The sequence below is a fragment of the Oncorhynchus keta genome, unplaced genomic scaffold (genome assembly GCF_023373465.1).
Source record: "Oncorhynchus keta strain PuntledgeMale-10-30-2019 unplaced genomic scaffold, Oket_V2 Un_contig_44_pilon_pilon, whole genome shotgun sequence".
NCBI lineage: Eukaryota > Metazoa > Chordata > Actinopteri > Salmoniformes > Salmonidae > Oncorhynchus > Oncorhynchus keta.
In genome coordinates, this window is record NW_026287805.1 from 11,918 (window position 1) to 34,586 (window position 22,669).

The 22,669-nt window shown below is 44.9% G+C and overlaps 2 long non-coding RNA genes across 5 annotated transcripts; both read right to left on the reverse strand.

The window, feature by feature from the left end:
• Positions 1-794: 794 nt before the first annotated feature.
• Positions 795-4,434, reverse strand: LOC127924735 (uncharacterized). Of its 4 annotated transcripts, XR_008118739.1 has the most exons (4): positions 3,941-4,434; positions 3,378-3,471; positions 2,024-3,097; positions 795-1,701 (listed from the first exon to the last, which is right to left on the reverse strand). It is a non-coding gene; the product is annotated as an uncharacterized LOC127924735 (long non-coding RNA). The 4 variants fall into 4 exon arrangements; XR_008118740.1 differs by having other exon boundaries at positions 2,024-3,471; positions 4,177-4,434; XR_008118738.1 differs by having other exon boundaries at positions 2,382-3,471.
• A 14,800-nt stretch (positions 4,435-19,234) lies between these two features.
• LOC127924733 (uncharacterized) lies at positions 19,235-20,115 on the reverse strand. The gene is made up of 3 exons (XR_008118735.1): positions 20,069-20,115; positions 19,813-20,036; positions 19,235-19,780 (listed from the first exon to the last, which is right to left on the reverse strand). It is a non-coding gene; the product is annotated as an uncharacterized LOC127924733 (long non-coding RNA).
• Positions 20,116-22,669: the final 2,554 nt, after the last annotated feature.

Sequence of the window (22,669 nt, forward strand, 5' to 3'; positions counted from 1 at the left end):
TACCAACCAAGGCCAGTGCATACCGTAGGCCTACCAACCAAGGCCAGTGCATACCGTAGGCATACCAACCAAGGCCAGTGCATACCGTAGGCCTACCAACCAAGGCCAGTGCATACCGTAGGCCTACAAACCAAGACCAGTGCATACCGTAGGCCTAACAACCAAGACCAGTGCATACCGTAGGCCTAACAACCAAGGCCAGTGCATACCGTAGGCCTACCAACCAAGACCAGTGCATACCGTAGGCCTAGCAACCAAGACCAGTGCATACCGTAGGCCTAACAACCAAGGCCAGTGCATACCGTAGGCCTACCAACCAAGACCAGTGCATACCGTAGGCCTACCAACCAAGGCCAGTGCATACCGTAGGCCTACCAACCAAGGCCAGTGCATACCGTAGGCCTAACAACCAAGGCCAGTGCATACCGTAGGCCTACCAACCAAGGCCAGTGCATACCGTAGGCCTACCAACCAAGACCAGTGCATACCGTAGGCCTAACAACCAAGACCAGTGCATACCGTAGGCCTAACAACCAAGTCCAGTGCATACCGTAGGCCTACCAACCAAGACCAGTGCATACCGTAGGCCTAACAACCAAGACCAGTGCATACCGTAGGCCTAGCAACCAAGACCAGTGCATACCGTAGGCCTAACAACCAAGGCCAGTGCATACCGTAGGCCTACCAACCAAGACCAGTGCATACCGTAGGCCTAGCAACCAAGGCCAGTGCATATCGTAGGCCTACCAACCAAGGCCAGGGCATACCGTAGGCCTAACAACCAAGGCCTGTGCATACCGTAGGCCTACCAACCAAGGCCAGTGCATACCGTAGGCCTAACAACCAAGGCCAGTGCATACCGTAGGCCTACCAACCAAGACCAGTGCATACCGTAGGCCTAACAACCAAGGCCAGTGCATACCGTAGGCCTACCAACAAATGACAGCAATATGCGAATGCATTTACATTTTAGTAATTTAGCAGACGCTATTATCCAGAGTGACTTACAGGAGCAATTATGGTTCAATGCCTTGCTCAAGGGCACATTGGTAGATCTTTCACCTAGTCGGTTCGGGATTCAAACCAGCAACCTTTCGGTTATTGGCCCAATGCTCTTAACTGCTAGGCAATCTCCTACTTATTTTAAAACAGGCCTACTTTTAAACTTTTAGCATATGGACCACAAAATCAAAAAGACAGTGAAAATGTCTCAACAAAAGGAAACAAAAAACTTGCTTACTTAAAGAACTGGTTTAGATTCTTAAATAGGCCTACAATAATAATACACAATAACAATTATGATAAAACAAATGATAATAAATATTTAATTAAATCAATTAAAGTTAACAAAATGCCCCTAAGACATTCCCCTTGTTGGCTTCTGTTAAATGACACTCTCCTTTAACTTTTGTTTGACTTCAATTAAAAAGGCCTCCATCTATGCAATTAACAGCAGCCTATCAGCCAAGGCTCCTGTGACTCGCCCTCTTCTCTCTCTCCTATCAGCCTAGGCCAAGGATTCTCTGACTTGCCCTCTTCTCTCTCCTATCAGCCAAGGAACCTCTGACTTGCCCTCTTCTCTCTCCTATCAGCCTAGGCCAAGGAACCTCTGACTTGCTCTCTTCTCTCTCCTATCAGCCTAGGTCAAGGATCCTCTGACTTGCTCTCTTCTCTCTCTCCTATCAGCCTAGGCCAAGGAACCTCTGACTTGCTCTCTTTCTCTCTCTCCTATCAGCCTAGGCCAAGGATCCTCTGACTTGCCCTCTTCTCTCTCTCCTATCAGCCTAGGTCAAGGAACCTCTGACTTGCTCTCTTCTCTCTCCTATCAGCCTAGGCCAAGGATCCTCTGACTTGCCCTCTTCTCTCTCCTATCAGCCAAGGAACCTCTGACTTGCCCTCTTCTCTCTCCTATCAGCCTAGGCCAAGGAACCTCTGACTTGCTCTCTTCTCTCTCTCCTATCAGCCTAGGCCAAGGATCCTCTGACTTGCCCTCTCTCTCTCCTATCAGCCAAGGCCAAGGAACCTCTGACTTGCCCTCTTCTCTCTCCTATCAGCCTAGGCCAAGGATCCTCTGACTTGCCCTCTTCTCTCTCCTATCAGCCTAGGCCAAGGAACCTCTGACTTGCCCTCTTCTCTCTCCTATCAGCCTAGGTCAAGGATCCTCTGACTTGCTCTCTTCTCTCTCCTATCAGCCTAGGCCAAGGATCCTCTGACTTGCCCTCTTCTCTCTCCTATCAGCCTAGGCCAAGGAACCTCTGACTTGCTCTCTTCTCTCTCCTATCAGCCAAGGAACCTCTGACTTGCCCTCTTCTCTCTCCTATCAGCCAAGGAACCTCTGACTTGCCCTCTTCTCTCTCTCCTATCAGCCTAGGCCAAGGAACCTCTGACTTGCCCTCTTCTCTCTCCTATCAGCCTAGGCCAAGGATCCTCTGACTTGCCCTCTTCTCTCTCCTATCAGCCTAGGCCAAGGATCCTCTGACTTGCCCTCTTCTCTCTCCTATCAGCCTAGGTCAAGGAACCTCTGACTTGCTCTCTTCTCTCTCCTATCAGCCTAGGCCAAGGAACCTCTGACTTGCTCTCTTCTCTCTCCTATCAGCCAAGGAACCTCTGACTTGCCCTCTTCTCTCTCCTATCAGCCAAGGAACCTCTGACTTGCCCTCTTCTCTCTCTCCTATCAGCCTAGGCCAAGGAACCTCTGACTTGCCCTCTTCTCTCTCCTATCAGCCTAGGCCAAGGATCCTCTGACTTGCTCTCTTCTCTCTCTCCTATCAGCCAAGGAACCTCTGACTTGCCCTCTTCTCTCTCTCCTATCAGCCTAGGCCAAGGAACCTCTGACTTGCCCTCTTCTCTCTCCTATCAGCCTAGGCCAAGGATCCTCTGACTTGCTCTCTTCTCTCTCCTATCAGCCTAGGCCAAGGAACCTCTGACTTGCCCTCTTCTCTCTCTCCTATCAGCCAAGGATCCTCTGACTTGCCCTCTTCTCTCTCCTATCAGCCAAGGAACCTCTGACTTGCCCTCTTCTCTCTCTCCTATCAGCCTAGGCCAAGGATCCTCTGACTTGCCCTCTTCTCTCTCCTATCAGCCTAGGCCAAGGAACCTCTACTTGCCCTCTTCTCTCTCTCCTATCAGCCTAGGCCAAGGATCCTCTGACTTGCTCTCTTCTCTCTCCTATCAGCCTAGGTCAAGGAACCTCTGACTTGCCCTCTTCTCTCTCCTATCAGCCTAGGCCAAGGAACCTCTGACTTGCCCTCTTCTCTCTCCTATCAGCCTAGGCCAAGGAACCTCTGACTTGCCCTCTTCTCTCTCTCCTATCAGCCTAGGTCAAGGATCCTCTGACTTGCCCTCTTCTCTCTCCCTATCAGCCTAGGCCAAGGAACCTCTGACTTGCCCTCTTCTCTCTCTCCTATCAGCCTAGGCCAAGGATCCTCTGACTTGCCCTCTTCTCTCTCCTATCAGCCTAGGCCAAGGATCCTCTGACTTGCCCTCTCTCTCTCTCTCCTATCAGCCTAGGCCAAGGATCCTCTGACTTGCCCTCTTCTCTCTCCTATCAGCCTAGGCCAAGGATCCTCTGACTTGCCCTCTTCTCTCTCCTATCAGCCTAGGCCAAGGATCCTCTGACCTGCCCTCTTCTCTCTCTCCTATCAGCCAAGGAACCTCTGACTTGCTCTCTTCTCTCTCTCCTATCAGCCTAGGCCAAGGATCCTCTGACTTGCTCTCTTCTCTCTCTCCTATCAGCCTAGGCCAAGGATCCTCTGACTTGCCCTCTTCTCTCTCTCCTATCAGCCTAGGCCAAGGAACCTCTGACTTGCCCTCTTCTCTCTCTCCTATCAGCCTAGGCCAAGGATCCTCTGACTTGCTCTCTTCTCTCTCCTATCAGCCTAGGCCAAGGATCCTCTGACTTGCCCTCTTCTCTCTCTCCTATCAGCCTAGGCCAAGGGACCTCTGACTTGCCCTCTTCTCTCTCTCCTATCAGCCTAGGCCAAGGATCCTCTGACTTGCCCTCTTCTCTCTCCTATCAGCCTAGGCCAAGGATCCTCTGACTTGCCCTCTTCTCTCTCTCCTATCAGCCTAGGCCAAGGATCCTCTGACTTGCCCTCTTCTCTCTCCTATCAGCCTAGGCCAAGGATCCTCTGACTTGCCCTCTTCTCTCTCTCCTATCAGCCTAGGCCAAGGAACCTCTGACTTGCCCTCTTCTCTCTCTCCTATCAGCCTAGGCCAAGGATCCTCTGACTTGCCCTCTTCTCTCTCTCCTATCAGCCGAGGCTCCTGTGACTCGCCCTCTTCTCTCTCTCCTATCAGCCTAGGCCAAGGATTCTCTGACTTGCCCTCTTCTCTCTCCTATCAGCCAAGGAACCTCTGACTTGCCCTCTTCTCTCTCCTATCAGCCTAGGCCAAGGATCCTCTGACTTGCTCTCTTCTCTCTCCTATCAGCCTAGGCCAAGGAACCTCTGACTTGCTCTCTTCTCTCTCCTATCAGCCTAGGCCAAGGATCCTCTGACTTGCTCTCTTCTCTCTCCTATCAGCCTAGGCCAAGGATCCTCTGACTTGCCCTCTTCTCTCTCTCCTATCAGCCTAGGCCAAGGAACCTCTGACTTGCTCTCTTCTCTCTCTCTCCTATCAGCCTAGGCCAAGGATCCTCTGACTTGCTCTCTTCTCTCTCTCCTCAGCAGTACACGTAAGGTGAGCAGCCAGAACCAGTTTCAGCTGGACAGAAGATAGACATTTTATTGAGTTGCAATTGGCTGACAAAGATAACAAGCTACTGCAGTTCTCATCTCCTCACACACATAACATTAACAGAGGACGATTTACACAGTAAATGGATTTTAATTGCACATACCAGAGAACTGTGGCAATTATATCAGACCCAACACATATCCGAGACAAACGTCCGCATTTAGGACCTGGAACCGCTTACGTCCTGGGTCGGATCTGGTAATTTAGGGTCTGTAGGACCCGTGAAGTCCTTTAGTATGGGGTTCCTCCAAACCAAACAGTGATAGTTTCTCTGTCAGCACCTGGTTTAACATGGACCCCACTCAAAAGATGGCTGGCAACACACACAAGCCTGCCAGCATCACTACATCTAGCTAGGCCAGCATCACTACATCTAGCTAGGCCAGCATCACTACATCTAGCTAGGCCAGCATTTCTTGAGGTTGGTCTTAAATGGTACAACAGACAGACAGACAGACAGACAGACAGACAGACAGACAGACAGACAGACAGACAGACAGACAGACAGACAGACAGACAGACAGACAGACAGACAGACAGACAGACAGACAGACAGACAGACAGACAGACAGACAGACAGACAGACAGACAGACAGACAGACAGACAGACAGACAGACAGACAGACAGACAGACAGACAGACAGACAGACAGACAGACAGACAGACAGACGACCAGACAGACAGACAGACAGACAGACAGACAGACAGACAGACAGACAGACAGACAGACAGACAGACAGACAGACAGACAGACAGACAGACAGACAGACAGACAGACAGACAGACAGACAGACAGACAGACAGACAGACAGACAGACAGACAGACAGACAGACAGACAGACAGACAGACGACAGACAGACAGACAGACAGACAGACAGACAGACAGACAGACAGACAGACAGACAGACAGACAGACAGACAGACAGACAGACAGACAGACAGACAGACAGCAGCCTCCCCCTCTCTCTGACACTGTACATGTTGGCACCTCTAGGATCAAGCTGCTCTTCTCTGGGTTAAATTGACAGCAGTGTCTTGTTTCTTCTGATAGGCTCCATATGTTTCCCTGTCAGAGAGAGTGATGACGGAGACAGACTGCATCACCAATTAAACCATATTACATGTAGTTTTCTTCTATCCCTCCTATCTATTATTATTATTCTCTCTACTCTCTCTCCTATATATTCTCTCTACTCTCTCCTATATATTCTCTCTATCTCTCTCCTATATATTCTCTCTACTCTCTATATATTCTCTCTACTCTCTCTCCTATATATTCTCTCTACTCTCTCTCCTATATATTCTCTCTACTCTCTCTCCTATATATTCTCTCTACTCTCTCCTATATATTCTCTCTACTCTCTCTCCTATATATTCTCTCTACTCTCTCTCCTATATATTCTATTCTCCTATATATTCTATCTACTCTCTCTCCTATATATTCTCTCTACTCTCTCTCCTATATATTCTCTCTCTCTCTCCTATATATTCTCTCTCTCTCTCTCCTATATATTCTCTCTACTCTCTCTCCTATATATTCTATCTACTCTCTCTCCTATATATTCTCTCTACTCTCTCTCCTATATATTCTCTCTACTCTCTCTCCTATATATTCTCTCTACTCTCTCTCCTATATATTCTCTCTACTCTCTCTCCTATATATTCTATCTACTCTCTCTCCTATATATTCTATCTACTCTCTCTCCTATATATTCTCTCTACTCTCTCTCCTATATATTCTATCTACTCTCTCTCCTATATATTCTCTCTACTCTCTCTCCTATATATTCTCTCTACTCTCTCTCCTATATATTCTCTCTACTCTCTCTCCTATATATTCTATCTACTCTCTCTCCTATATATTCTATCTACTCTCTCTCCTATATATTCTCTCTACTCTCTCTCTATATATTCTATCTACTCTCTCTCCTATATATTCTCTCTACTCTCTCTCCTATATATTCTCTCTACTCTTCTCCTATATATTCTATCTACTCTCTCCTATATATTCTCTCTACTCTCTCTCCTATATATTCTCTCTACTCTCTCCTATATATTCTCTCTACTCTCTCTCCTATATATTCTCTCTACTCTCTCTCCTATATATTCTCTCTACTCTCTCTCCTATATATTCTCTCTACTCTCTCTCCTATATATTCTCTCTACTCTCTCTCCTATATATTCTCTCTACTCTCTCCTATATATTCTCTCTACTCTCTCTCCTATATATTCTATCTACTCTCTCTCCTATATTCTATCTACTCTCTCTCCTATATATTCTCTCTACTCTCTCTCCTATATATTCTCTCTACTCTCTCTCCCTATATATTCTCTCTACTCTCTCTCCTATATATTCTCTCTACTCTCTCCTATATATTCTATATATTCTCTACTCTCTCTCCTATATATTCTCTCTACTCTCTCTCTCCTATATTCTCTCTATTCTCTCCTATATATTCTCTCTACTCTCTCTCCTATATATTCTCTCTACTCTCTCTCCTATATATTCTCTCTACTCTCTCTCCTATATATTCTATATTCCCTCTACTCTCTCTCCTATATATTCTCTCTACTCTCTCTCCTATATATTCTATCTACTCTCTCTCCTATATATTCTCTCTACTCTCTCTCCTATATATTCTCTCTACTCTCTCCTATATATTCTCTCTACTCTCTCTCCTATATATTCTATCTACTCTCTCCTATATATTCTCTCTACTCTCTCTCCTATATATTCTCTCTACTCTCTCTCCTATATATTCTCTCTACTCTCTCTCCTATATATTCTCTCTACTCTCTCTCCTATATATTCTCTCTACTCTCTCTCCTATATATTCTCTCTACTCTCTCTCCTATATATTCTCTCTACTCTCTCTCCTATATATTCTCTCTACTCTCTCCTATATATTCTCTCTACTCTCTCTCCTATATATTCTCTCTACTCTCTCTCCTATATATTCTCTCTACTCTCTCTCCTATATATTCTATCTACTCTCTCTCCTATATATTCTCTCTACTCTCTCTCCTATATATTCTCTCTACTCTCTCTCCTATATATTCTATCTACTCTCTCTCTCCTATATATTCTCTCCTATATATTCTCTCTCTCTCTCTATATATTCTATCTACTCTCTCTCCTATATATTCTCTCTACTCTCTCTCCTATATATTCTCTCTCTCTCCTATATATTCTATCTACTCTCTCCTATATATTCTCTCTACTCTCTCCTATATATTCTATCTACTCTCTCTCCTATATTCTATCTACTCTCTCCTCTCTCTACTCTCTCTCCTATATATTCTATCTCTCTCTCCTATATATTCTATCTACTCTCTCTCCTATATATTCTCTCTACTCTCTCTCTCCTATATATTCCTCTACTCTCTCTCTCTCTCTCCTATATTCTATCTACTCTCTCTCCTATATATTCTATCTACTCTCTCCTATATATTCTCTCTCTTCCTATATATTCTATCTACTCTCTCTCTATATTCTATCTATTCTCCCCTATATTATCTCTCTCTCCTATATATTCTATCTACTCTCTCCCTATATATTCTATCTACTCTCTCTCCTATATATTCTCTCTCTACTCTCTCTCCTATATATTCTATCTACTCTCTCTCCTATATATTCTCTCTACTCTCTCTCCTATATATTCTCTCTACTCTCTCTCCTATATATTCTATCTACTCTCTCTCCTATATATTCTATCTCTCTCTCTCCTATATATTCTATCTATATTCTCTCTCTCTCCTATATATTCTATCTACTCTCTCCTATATATTCTATCTACTCTCTCTCCTATATTCTATCTACTCTCTCTCTATATATTCTCTACTCTCTCTCCTATATATTCTATCTCTCTCTCCTATATATTCTATCTACTCTCTCTATATATTCTATCTATCTCTCTCCTATATATTCTCTCTACTCTCTCTCCTATATTCTCTCTCTCTTCCTATATATTCTCTCTACTCTCTCTCCTATATATTCTATCTACTCTCTCTCCTATATATTCTCTCTATGTTCTCTCTCTCTCCTATATATTCTCTCTCTCTCTCTCCTATATATTCTCTCTACTCTCTCTCCTATATATCTCTCTCCTATATATTCTCTCTATCTCTCTCCTATATATTCTCTCTACTCTCTCTCCTATATATTCTCTCTACTCTCTCCTATATATTCTCTCTACTCTCTCTCCTATATATTCTCTCTACTCTCTCTCCTATATATTCTATCTACTCTCTCTCCTATATATTCTATCTACTCTCTCTCCCTATATATTCTCTCTACTCTCTCTCCTATATATTCTCTCTACTCTCTCTCCTATATATTCTATCTACTCTCTCTCCTATATATTCTATCTACTCTCTCTCCTATATATTCTATCTACTCTCTCTCCTATATATTCTATCTACTCTCTCTCCTATATATTCTATCTACTCTCTCTCCTATATATTCTATCTACTCTCTCTCCTATATATTCTATCTACTCTCTCTCCTATATATTCTATCTACTCTCTCTCCTATATATTCTATCTACTTCTCCTATATATTCTATCTACTCTCTCTCCTATATATTCTGTTCTCTCTATATATTCTATCTCTCTCTCCTATATATTCTATCTACTCTCTCCTATATATTCTATCTACTCTCTCTCCTATATATTCTATCTCTCTCTCTCCTATATATTCTATCTACTCTCTCTCCTATATATTCTCTCTACTCTCTCTCCTATATATTCTATCTACTCTCTCTCCTATATATTCTATCTACTCTCTCTCCTATATATTCTATCTACTCTCTCTCCTATATATTCTTCTACTCTCTCTATTCTCTCTACTCTCTCTCCTATATATTCTCTACTCTCTCTCCTATATACTCTCTCTCCTATATATTCTACTTCTCTCTCTCCTATATATTCTATCTACTCTCTCTCCTATATATTCTCTCTACTCTCTCTCCTATATATTCTATCTACTCTCTCTCCTATATATTCTATCTACTCTCTCTCCTATATATTCTATCTACTCTCTCTCCTATATATTCTATCTACTCTCTCTCCTATATATTCTATCTACTCTCTCTCCTATATATTCTATCTACTCTCTCTCCTATATATTCTATCTACTCTCTCTCCTATATATTCTATCTACTCTCTCCTATATATTCTATCTACTCTCTCTCCTATATATTCTCTCTACTCTCTCTCCTATATATTCTATCTACTCTCTCCTATATATTCTATCTACTCTCTCTCCTATATATTCTATCTACTCTCTCTCCTATATATTCTATCTACTCTCTCTCCTATATATTCTATCTTCTCTCTACTCTCTCTCCTATATATTCTATCTACTCTCTCTCCTATATATTCTATCTACTCTCTCTCCTATATATTCTATCTACTCTCTCTCCTATATATTCTATCTACTCTCTCTCCTATATATTCTATCTATCTCTCTCCTATATATTCTCTCTACTCTCTCTCCTATATATTCTATCTACTCTCTCTCCTATATATTCTCACTCTCTCTCCTATATATTCTCTACTCTCTCCTATATATTCTATCTACTCTCTCTCCTATATATTCTATCTACTCTCTCTCCTATATATTCTATCTACTCTCTCTCCTATATATTCTATCTACTCTCTCTCCTATATATTCTATCTACTCTCTCTCCTATATATTCTATCTACTCTCTCTCCTATATATTCTATCTACTCTCTCTCCTATATATTCTATCTACTCTCTCTCCTATATATTCTATCTACTCTCTCTCTATATATTCTATCTACTCTCTCTCCTATATATTCTATCTACTCTCTCCTATATATTCTATCTACTCTCTCTCCTATATATTCCTCTACTCTCTCTCTATATATCTCTCTACTCTCCTCCTATATATTCTATCTACTCTCTCTCCTATATATTCTATCTACTCTCTCTCCTATATATTCTATCTACTCTCTCTCCTATATATTCTATCTACTCTCTCTCTATCTCTCTCCTTCTCTCTCTCTCTATATATTCTATCTACTCTCTCCTATATATTCTCTCTACTCTCTCTCCTATATATTCTCTCTCTCTCTCCTATATATATCTCTATATATTCTCTACTCTCTCTCTATATATTCTATCTACTCTCTCTCTATATATTCTATCTATCTCTCCTATATATTCTATCTACTCTCTCTCCTATATATTCTATCTACTCTCTCTCCTATATATTCTATCTACTCTCTCTCCTATATATTCTATCTACTCTCTCCCTATATATTCTATCTACTCTCTCTCCTATATATTCTATCTACTCTCTCTCCTATATATTCTATCTACTCTCTCTCCTATATATTCTCTCTACTCTCTCTCCTATATATTCTCTCTACTCTCTCTCCCTATATATTCTCTCTACTCTCTCCTATATATTCTCTCTACTCTCTCTCTATATATTCTCTCTACTCTCTCTCCTATATATTCTATCTACTCTCTCCTATATATTCTATCTACTCTCTCTCCTATATATTCTATCTACTCTCTCTCCTATATATTCTATCTCTCTCTCTCCTATATATTCTATCTACTCTCTCTCCTATATATTCTATCTACTCTCTCTCCTATATATTCTATCTACTCTCTCTCCTATATATTCTATCTACTCTCTCTCCTATATATTCTATCTACTCTCTCCTATATATTCTATCTACTCTCTCTCCTATATATATCTACTCTCTCTATATATTCTCTCTACTCTATATCTCTACTCTCTCTCCTATATATTCTATATATTCTACTCTCTCTCCTATATATTCTCTCTACTCTCTCTCCTATATATTCTATATATTCTACTCTCTCTCTCCTATATATTCTCTCTCTCTCTCTCTCCTACATATTCTCTCTACTCTCTCTCCTATATATTCTATCTACTCTCTCTCCTATATATTCTCTCTACTCTCTCTCCTATATATTCTCTCTACTCTCTCTCCTATATATTCTCTCTACTCTCTCTCCTATATATTCTCTCTACTCTCTCTCCTATATATCTCTCTACTCTCTCTCCTATATATTCTCTCTACTCTCTCTCCTATATATTCTCTCTACTCTCTCTCCTATATATTCTCTCTACTCTCTCTCCTATATATTCTCTCTATCTATATATCTCTATCCTATATATTCTCTCTCTCCTATATTCTATCTACTCTCTCTCCTATATATTCTCTCTCTCTCTCTCCTATATATTCTATCTACTCTCTCTCCTATATATTCTATCTACTCTCTCTCCTATATATTCTATCTACTCTCTCTCCTATATATTCTATCTACTCTCTCTCCTATATATTCTCTCTACTCTCTCTCCTATATATTCTCTCTACTCTCTCTCCTATATATTCTATCTACTCTCTCTCCTATATATTCTCTCTACTCTCTCCTATATATTCTCTCTACTCTCTCTCCTATATATTCTCTCTACTCTCTCTCCTATATATTCTCTCTACTCTCTCTCCTATATATTCTCTCTACTCTCTCTCCTATATATTCTCTCTACTCTCTCTCCTATATATTCTCTCTACTCTCTCTCCTATATATTCTATCTACTCTCTCTCCTATATATTCTATCTACTCTCTCTCCTATATATTCTATCTACTCTCTCTCCTACATATTCTCTCTCTCATATCACTCCTATATATTTTACATCTTCTATCTTTAATATCACTCCTATAACTTCTATCTACTCTCTCCTATATATTATCTCTTCTATCTTTCATATCACTACTATTTATTCTCTCTCTCTTCTATCCCTCCTATATATTCTCTCTCTTCTATCCCTCCTATATATTCTCTCTCTCTCTTCTATCCCTCTATATTATCTCTCTATCTCTTCTATCCCTCCTATATATTATCTCTTCTATCTTTCATATCACTACTATTTATTCTCTCTCTCTTCTATCCCTCCTATATATTCTCTCTCTCTCTCTTCTATCCCTCCTATATATTCTCTCTCTCTTCTATCCCTCCTATATATTCTCTCTCTATCTCTTCTATCCCTTCTATATTATCTCTCTCTTCTATCCCTCCTATATTATCTCTCTCTCTTCTATCCCTCCTATATATTCTCTCTCTCTTCTATCCCTCCTATATATTTCTCTCTCTCTCTTCTATCCCTCCTATATATTCTCTCTCTCTCTCTCTTCTATCCCTCCTATATTATCTCTCTATCCCTCCTATATTATCTCTCTCTCTCTTCTATCCCTCCTATATTATCTCCCTCTCTCTTCTATCCCTCCTATATATTATCTCTCTATCTCTTCTATCCCTCCCTATATTATCTCTCTCTCTCTTCTATCCCTCCTATATTATCGCTCTCTCTCTTCTATCCCTCCTATATATTCTCTCTCTCTCTCTCTCTTCTATCCCTCCTATATTATCTCTCTCTCTCTCTCTTCTATCCCTCCTATATTATCTCTCTCTCTCTCTCTTCTATCCCTCCTATATATTCTCTCTCTCTCTTCTATCCCTCCTATATTATCTCTCTCTCTCTTCTATCCCTCCTATATATTCTCTCTCTCTCTCTTCTATCCCTCCTATATATTCTCTCTCTCTCTTCTATCCCTCCTATATATTCTCTCTCTCTCTTCTATCCCTCCTATATATTCTCTCTATCGCTTCTGACTCACCCTGGGATGAGTCCTACGGCAAATCCGAAAAGCCTCCCGGTATCACCATGACGACGATGACCGGGGCTGAGTTGAACAGATGGCCTCAGTGTGCCGCGCAGAGAGGGAGAATACAGCAGGGGGAGGGAGGAGAATGGGAGGAGAGAAAGTGGAGCTGGGGGAGGAGAGGAAGGAAAGTGGGTCAGGATCAGGGGATCTGGAGGGGAGGGGGAGAGGACATGTAGCTAGCTTCGCCTGCAGGTTTGTGTGGACGTGCACAGTTATTAACACACTCAGTTATAAACACACAAAACTCTACACAGGCACGTGTTCACGCTTCACTGCCCTCCTTCCTCCAGCGCTAACCGCCCCATCCCCCAACAAAACAAATACCCACCCCTCCTCTACCTCACACCCCTCACCCATCTCTGGCTAAGCTGGGAAGATGGGACCTGATCCATTTAGACTTGTCTGGTCTGGGATAATAGAACCTGATCCATTTAGATTTGGCTGGAAAGGAATGATAGGACCTGATCCATTTAGACTGGAATGATAGGACCTGATCCATTTACACTGGAAAAGAATGATAGGACCTGATCCATTTAGACTGGAATGATAGGACCTGATCCATTTACACTGGGATGATAGGACCTGATCCATTTACACTGGAAAAGAATGATAGGACCTGATCCATTTAGACTGGGTTGGGATGATAAGACCTGGTCCATTTAGACTGGGTTGGGATGATAAGACCTGGTCCATTTAGACTGGGATGGGATGATAAGACCTGGTCCATTTAGACTGGGTTGGGATGATAAGACCTGGTCCATTTAGACTGGGATGATAGGAGCTGATCCATTTAGACTGGGATGACAGGACCGGATCCATTTAGATTGGGATGGGATGATAGGACCTGATTCATTTAGACTGGGACCTGACCCATTTAGACTGGGATGATAGGACCGGATCCATTTAGATTGGGATGGGATGATAGGACCTGATTCATTTAGACTGGGACCTGACCCATTTAGACTGGGATGATAGGACCTGGTCCATTTAGACTGGGATGATAGGACCTGATCCATTTAGACTGGGAATAGGACCTAATCCATTTTGACTGGGATGATAGGACCTGATCCATTTTGACTGGGATGATAGGACCTGATCCATTTAGACTGGGATGATAGGACCTAATCCATTTTGACTGGGATGATAGGACCTGGTCCATTTAGACTGGGATGATAGGACCTGATCCATTTAGACTGGGAATAGGACCTAATCCATTTTGACTGGGATGATAGGACCTGATCCATTTTGACTGGGATGATAGGACCTGATCCATTTAGACTGGGATGATAGGACCTGATCCATTTAGACTGGGATGATAGGACCTGATCCATTTAGACTGGGATGATAGGACCTGATCCATTTAGACATGGATGATAGGACCTGGTCCATTTAGACTGGGATGATAGGACCTGATCCATTTAGACTGGGATGATAGGACCTAATCCATTTCGACTGCGATAATAGGACCTGATCCATTTAGACTGGGATGATAGGACCTGATCCATTTAGACTGGGATGATAGGACCCGATCCATTTAGACTGGGGTGGGATGATAGGACCTGATCCATTTAGACTGGGATGATAGGACCTGATCCATTTAGACTGGGATGACAGGACCTGATCCATTTAGACTGGGATGATAGGACCTGGTCCATTTAGACTGGGATGATAGGACCCGATCCATTTAGACTGGGGTGGGATGATAGGACCTGATCCATTTAGACTGGGGTGGGATGATAGGACCTGATCCATTTAGACTGGGATGATAGGACCTGATCCATTTAGACTGGGATGACAGGACCTGGTCCATTTAGACTGGGATGACAGGACCTGGTCCATTTAGACTGGGATGATAGGATGGACCAGGCAGATTCCAATATAAGGGCCGAGGTTCACCACTGGGTGTTGTCATTCCCACTTATTCAATAAAGATCTGGAGGAAGTTGATTACCTTTTCGAAACAAAATCACAATTAGCCCAAATATATAAATGTTCTTTAACTAAACTAAATCAGCATATGATAATACCAGGGCATTGTTGAACTGTTAATACGTGTTCAGTGGCCTGGTTATATAATATAACATATATAACAACACAATACACATGAGCTTCTGAAGGCAGCGTGGGACCAGAAGAGGTTTAGGAGCGTGTGGAGATTCAGGGGTTCTCCAACACAAGCGGGAAAAAATGTAATCAACTTTATTTGCACAGCTCTTTTCATTCAGCCAGCCAGGCATGCAGGCAGACGTCCCAAGGTGCACTGCAGGAACATGAGGCTGCAGTCAGAAATACAATTTCATGGTGTAATGGAGTCACCCCTGGAACGAATACACTGGAACGCACACACAACCCTGGATGGAACACACACACAACCCTGGCTGGAACGCACACACAACCCTGGATGGAACGCACACACAACCCTGGCTGGAACGCACACACAACCCTGGATGGAAACACACACAACCCTGGATGGAACACACACACAACCCTGGATGGAACGCACACACAACCCTGGATGGAACACACACACAACCCTGGATGGAACACACACAACCCTGGATGGAACGCACACACAACCCTGGATGGAACACACACACAACCCTGGATGGAACACACACACAACCCTGGATGGAACGCACACACAACCCTGGATGGAACACACACACAACCCTGGATGGAACACACACACAACCCTGGATGGAACGCACACACAACCCTGGATGGAACGCACACACAACCCTGGATGGAACGCACACACAACCCTGGATGGAACGCACACACAACCCTGGATGGAACACACACAACCCTGGATGGAACGCACACAACCCTGGATGGAACACACACAACCCTGGATGGAACACACACAACCCTGGATGGAACACACACAACCCTGGATGGAACGCACACACAACCCTGGATGGAACACACACAACCCTGGATGGAACGCACACACAACCCTGGATGGAACGCACACACAACCCTGGATGGAACGCACACACAACCCTGGATGGAACGCACACACAACCCTGGCTGGAACGCACACACAACCCTGGATGGAACACACACAACCCTGGATGGAACGCACACAACCCTGGATGGAACGCACACACAACCCTGGATGGAACGCACACACAACCCTGGATGGAACGCACACACAACCCTGGATGGAACGCACACACAACCCTGGATGGAACGCACACACAACCCTGGATGGAACACACACACAACCCTGGCTGGAACACACACAACCCTGGATGGAACGCACACAACCCTGGATGGAACGCACACACAACCCTGGATGGAACACACACAACCCTGGATGGAACACACACAACCCTGGATGGAACGCACACACAACCCTGGATGGAACGCACACAACCCTGGATGGAACGCACACAACCCTGGATGGAACACACACAACCCTGGATGGAACACACACATAACCCTGGATGGAACGCACACACAACCCTGGATGGAACGCACACAACCCTGGCTGGAACGCACACAACCCTGGATGGAACAGACACAACCCTGGATGGAACACACACAACCCTGGATGGAAACACACACAACCCTGGATGGAACACACACACAACCCTGGCTGGAACACACACAACCCTGGATGGAACACACACACAACCCTGGATGGAACACACACACAACCCTGGCTGGAACACACACACAACCCTGGATGGAACGCACACAACCCTGGCTGGAACGCACACACAACCCTGGATGGAACACACACACAACCCTGGATGGAACACACACACAACCCTGGCTGGAACACACACACAACCCTGGATGGAACGCACACAACCCTGGATGGAACGCACACAACCCTGGATGGAACGCACACAACCCTGGCTGGAACACACACAACCCTGGATGGAACACACACAACCCTGGATGGAACACACACAACCCTGGATGGAACACACACAACCCTGGCTGGAACACACACAACCCTGGATGGAACACACACAACCCTGGATGGAACGCACACACAACCCTGGCTGGAACGTGGGCCTCATCCAAAACATCATGGCCCTGTCCTCTCAACCCCTCCTCCATACCCCACAGAGCACAACATGTAAATCTGGCTGACTCGTTTACATTTAAGCCCCTCCTTCCCCTTGCAAATTCTTTTTCCATTAATTAGTAAGGCAGCACAATCAGTAAGTCGATTTACAGTCTAACTCCTAAACCTGGCAGACTGAGTGGGTCTGGACGAGAAGTGCTTCTGTGTGTTAGTGCATGCATGTGCTTGTGCGGGGGTGCGCGCATGCGTGTGCGTGCGCGGTGTGTGTGAGTGCGTGCCTGTGCGGTGTGTGTGTGTGTGTGTGTGTGTGTGTGTGTGTGTGTGTGAGTGCGTGCCTGTGTGTGTGTGTGTGTGTGTGTGTGTGTGTGTGTGTGTGTGTGTGTGTGTGTGTGTGTGTGTGTGTGTGTGTGTGTGTGTGTGTGTGTGTATTGTCTTGAGGTCTAACACAGAAAGGTCTTGGTGTCATATTTCAACATGATGTTTCTCTTCCAGGATTCAGCTCTAACAGGACAGAGAGGAACCAGAACCAACTAGATCCAGTCACAATGAAAGCATATTGCCCAGGGCTCTGGTCTAAAGTAGTGCACTATATAGGGAATAGGGCTCTGGTCTAAAGTAGTGCACTATATAGGGAATAGGGCTCTGGTCTAATGTAGTGCACTATATAGGGAATAGGGCTCTGGTCTAAAGTAGTGCACTATATAGGGAATAGGGCTCTGGTCTAAAGTAGTGCACTATATAGGGAATAGGGCTCTGGTCTAATGTAGTGCACTATATAGGGAATAGGGCTCTGGTCTAAAGTAGTGCACTATATAGGGAATAGGGCTCTGGTCTAAAGTAGTGCACTATATAGGGAATAGGGCTCTGGTCTAAAGTAGTGCACTATATAGGGAATAGGGCTCTGGTCTAAAGTAGTGCACTATATAGGGAATAGGGCTCTGGTCTAAAGTAGTGCACTATATAGGGAATAGGGCTCTGGTCTAATGTAGTGCACTATATAGGGAATAGGGCTCTGGTCTAAAGTAGTGCACTATATAGGGAATAGGGCTCTGGTCTAAAGTAGTGCACTATATAGGGAATAGGGCTCTGGTCTAATGTAGTGCACTATATAGGGAATAGGGCTCTGGTCTAAAGTAGTGCACTATATAGGGAATAGGGCTCTGGTCTAATGTAGTGCACTATATAGGGAATAGGGCTCTGGTCTAAAGTAGTGCACTATATAGGGAATAGGGCTCTGGTCTAAAGTAGTGCACTATATAGGGAATAGGGCTCTGGTCTAATGTAGTGCACTATATAGGAATAGGGCTCTGGACTAAAGTAGTGCACTATATAGGGAATAGGGCTCTGGTCTATAGTCGTGCATTATATAGGGAATAGGGCTCTGGTCTAATGTAGTGCACTATATAGGGAATAGGGCTCTGGTCTAAAGTAGTGCACTATTACATTTACATTTAGCAGACGCTCTTATCCAGAGCGACTTACAAATTGGTGCATTCACCTTATGACATCCAGTGGAACAGCCACTTTACAATAGTGCATCTAAATCTTTTAAGTGGGGGGTTGAGAAGGATTACTTTATCCTATCCTAGGTATTCCTTAAAGAGGTGGGGTTTCAGGTGTCTCCGGAAGGTGGTGATTGGGAGCCATTTGGGATGTTTGACCGTGGCTCCATCTGAAACACATATCTATAGTCACACCATGGTTCGTATTGGTGGGAACAAAGCACAAAGAAATCAGAAAATAGGAGAGAAATATATATAATATATACAAAGTAGAAAAGTCTGTATCAAACTACACTTTTCTCAGCTGGCTGCCAGTGTGTGCAGAGGGTCAATGTGTGTGTGTGTGCAGAGGGTCAATGTGTGTGTGTGTGTGTGTGTGTGTGTGTGTGTGTGTGTGTGTGTGTGTGTGTGTGTGTGTGTGTGTGTGTGTGTGCAGAGGGTCAATGTGTGTGTGTGTGTGTGTGTGTGTGTGTGTGTGTGTGTGTGTGTGTGTGTGTGTGTGTGTGTGTGTGTGTGTGTGTGTGTGTGTGTGTGTGTGTGTGTGTAAGTGATCCCTCCACAATAACCTCTCTGGCTCTCTATAACAGACAGGCTAGTTCACAGCTACCTCCAATCACAGACAGGCTAGTTCACAGCTACCTCCAATAACAGACAGGCTAGTTCACAGCTACCTCCAATAACAGACAGGCTAGTTCACAGCTACCTCCAATAACAGACAGGCTAGTTCACAGCTACCTCCAATAACAGACAGGCTAGTTCACAGCTACCTCCAATCACAGACAGGCTAGTTCACAGGTACCTCCAATAACAGACAGGCTAGTTCACAGCTACCTCCAATAACAGACAGGCTAGTTCACAGCTACCTCCAATAACAGACAGGCTAGTTCACAGCTACCTCCAATAACAGACAGGCTAGTTCACAGCTACCTCCAATAACAGACAGGCTAGTTCACAGCTACCTCCAATAACAGACAGGCTAGTTCACAGCTACCTCCAATAACAGACAGGCTAGTTCACAGCTACCTCCAATCACAGACAGGCTAGTTCACAGCTACCTCCAATAACAGACAGGCTAGTTCACAGCTACCTCCAATAACAGACAGAGAGGTAGAGAAGGAGGGGGAAGAGGGTAGAGAAGGAAGAGAGGTAGAGAAGGAGAGGGGGAAGAGAGGTAGAGAAGGAGGGGGGAAGAGTGGTAGAGAAGGAAGAGAGGTAGAGAAGGAGAGGGGGAAGAGAGGTAGAGAAGGAGAGGGGGAAGAGAGGTAGAGAAGGAAGAGAGGTAGAGAAGGAGAGGGGGAAGAGAGGTAGAGAAGGAAGAGAGGTAGAGAAGGAGAGGGGAAGAGAGGTAGAGAAGAGAGGGGGAAGAGTGGTAGAGAAGGAAGAGAGGTAGAGAAGGAGAGGGGAAGAGAGGTAGAGAAGAGAGAAGGAGAGGGGGAAGAGAGGTAGAGAAGGAGAGGGGGAAGAGAGGTAGAGAAGGAAGAGAGGTAGAGAAGGAGAGGGGGAAGAGAGGTAGAGAAGGAAGAGAGGTAGAGAAGGAGAGGGGGAAGAGAGGTAGGAAGGAAGAGAGGTAGAGAAGGAGAGGGGGAAGAGAGGTAGAGAAGGAAGAGAGGTAGAGAAGGAGAGGGGGAAGAGAGGTAGAGAAGGAGAGGGGGAAGAGAGGTAGAGAGAAAGAGAGGGGGAATAGAGGTAGAGAAGGAGAGGGGGAAGAGAGGTAGAGAAGGGAGAGGGGAAGAGAGGTAGAGAAGGAGAGGGGAAGAGAGGTAGAAGGAGAGGGAAGAGAGGTAGAGAAGGAGGGGGAAGAGAGGTAGAGAAGGAGGGGGAAGAGAGGTAGAGAAGGAGAGGGGGAAGAGAGGTAGAGAAGGAGAGGGGGAAGAGAGGTAGAGAAGGAGAGGGGGAAGAGAGGTAGAGAAGGAGAGGGGAAGAGAGGTAGAGAAGGAGAGGGGGAAGAGAGGTAGAGAAGGAGAGGGGAAGAGAGGTAGAGAAGGAGAGGGGGAAGAGAGGTAGAGAAGGAGGGGGAAGAGAGGTAGAGAAGGAGGGGGGAAGAGGTAGAGAAGGAGAGGGGAAGAGAGGTAGAGAAGGAGGGGGAAGAGAGGTAGAGAAGGAGAGGGGGAAGAGAGGTAGAGAGAAGGAGAGGGGAAGAGAGGTAGAGAAGGAGGGGGAAGAGAGATAGAGAAGGAGAGGGGGAAGAGAGGTAGAGAAGGAGAGGGGAAGGGGGAGAGAAGAGGAAGAGAAGGAGAGGGGGAAGAGAGGTAGAGAAGGAGGGGAAGAGAGATAGAGAAGGAGAGGGGGAAGAGAGGTAGAGAAGGAGAGGGGAAAGAGGTAGAGAAGGAGAGGGAAGAGAGGTAGAGAAGGAGGGGGAAGAGAGGTAGAGAAGGGAGGGGAAGAGAGGTAGAGAAGGAGAGGGAAGAGAGGTAGAGAAGGAGAGGGGGAAGAGAGGTAGAGAAGGAAAGGGGAAGAGAGGTAGAGAAGGAGAGGGGGAAGAGAGGTAGAGAAGGAAAGGGGAAGAGAGGTAGAGAAGGAGGGGAAGAGGATAGAGAGAGTAGGGGAAGAGAGGTAGAGAAGGAGAGGGGAAGAGGGAGAGAAGGAGGGAAGAGGGTAGAGAAGGAGGGGGGAAGAGAGGTAGAGAAGGAGGGGGGAAGAGAGGTAGAGAAGGAGGGGAAGAGAGGTAGAGAAGGAGGGGGAAGAGAGGTAGAGAAGGAGGGGGAAGAGAGGTAGAGAAGGAGGGGGAAGAGAGGTAGAGAAGGAGAGGGGGAAGAGAGGTAGAGAAGGGGGGGAAGAGAGGTAGAGAAGGAGGGGGAAGAGAGGTAGAGAAGGAGGGGGAAGAGAGGTAGAGAAGGAAAGGGAAGAGAGGTAGAGAAGAGAGGGGAAGAGAGGTAGAGAAGGAGAGGGGGAAGAGAGGTAGAGAAGGAAAGGGGAAGAGAGGTAGAGAAGGGGAGGAGAGAGATAGAGAAGGAGAGGGGAAGAGATAGAGAAGGAGGGGAAGAGAGGTAGAGAAGGAGGGGGAAAGAGGTAGAGAAGGAGAGGGGAAGAGAGGTAGAGAAGGAGAGGGGAAGAGAGGTAGAGAAGGGAGGGGGAAGAGAGGTAGAGAAGGAGAGGGGAAGAGAGGTAGAGAAGGAGAGGGGGAAGAGAGGTAGAGAAGGAGAGGGGAAGAGAGGTAGAGAAGGAGAGGGGGAAGAGGAGAGAAGGAGGGGGGAAGAGAGGTAGAGAAGGAGGGGGAAGAGAGGTAGAGAAGGAGAGGGGGAAGAGAGGTAGAGAAGGAGGGGGAAGAGAGGTAGAGAAGGAGAGGGAAGAGAGGTAGAGAAGGAGAGGGGGAAGAGAGGTAGAGAAGGAGAGGGGGAAGAGAGGTAGAGAAGGAGGGGGAAGAGAGGTAGAGAAGGAGGGGGAAGAGAGGTAGAGAAGGAGGGGAAGAGAGGTAGAGAAGGAGAGGGGAAGAGGTAGAGAAGGAGGGGGAAGAGAGGTAGAGAAGGAGAGGGGAAAGAGGTAGAGAAGGAGAGGGGGAAGAGAGGTAGAGAAGGAGAGGGGAAGAGAGGTAGAGAAGGAGGGGGAAGAGAGATAGAGAAGGAAGGGGAAGAGAGGTAGAGAAGGAGAGGGGGAAGAGAGGTAGAGAAGGAGAGGGGGAAGAGAGGTAGAAGGAAAGGGAAGAGAGGTAGAGGGGG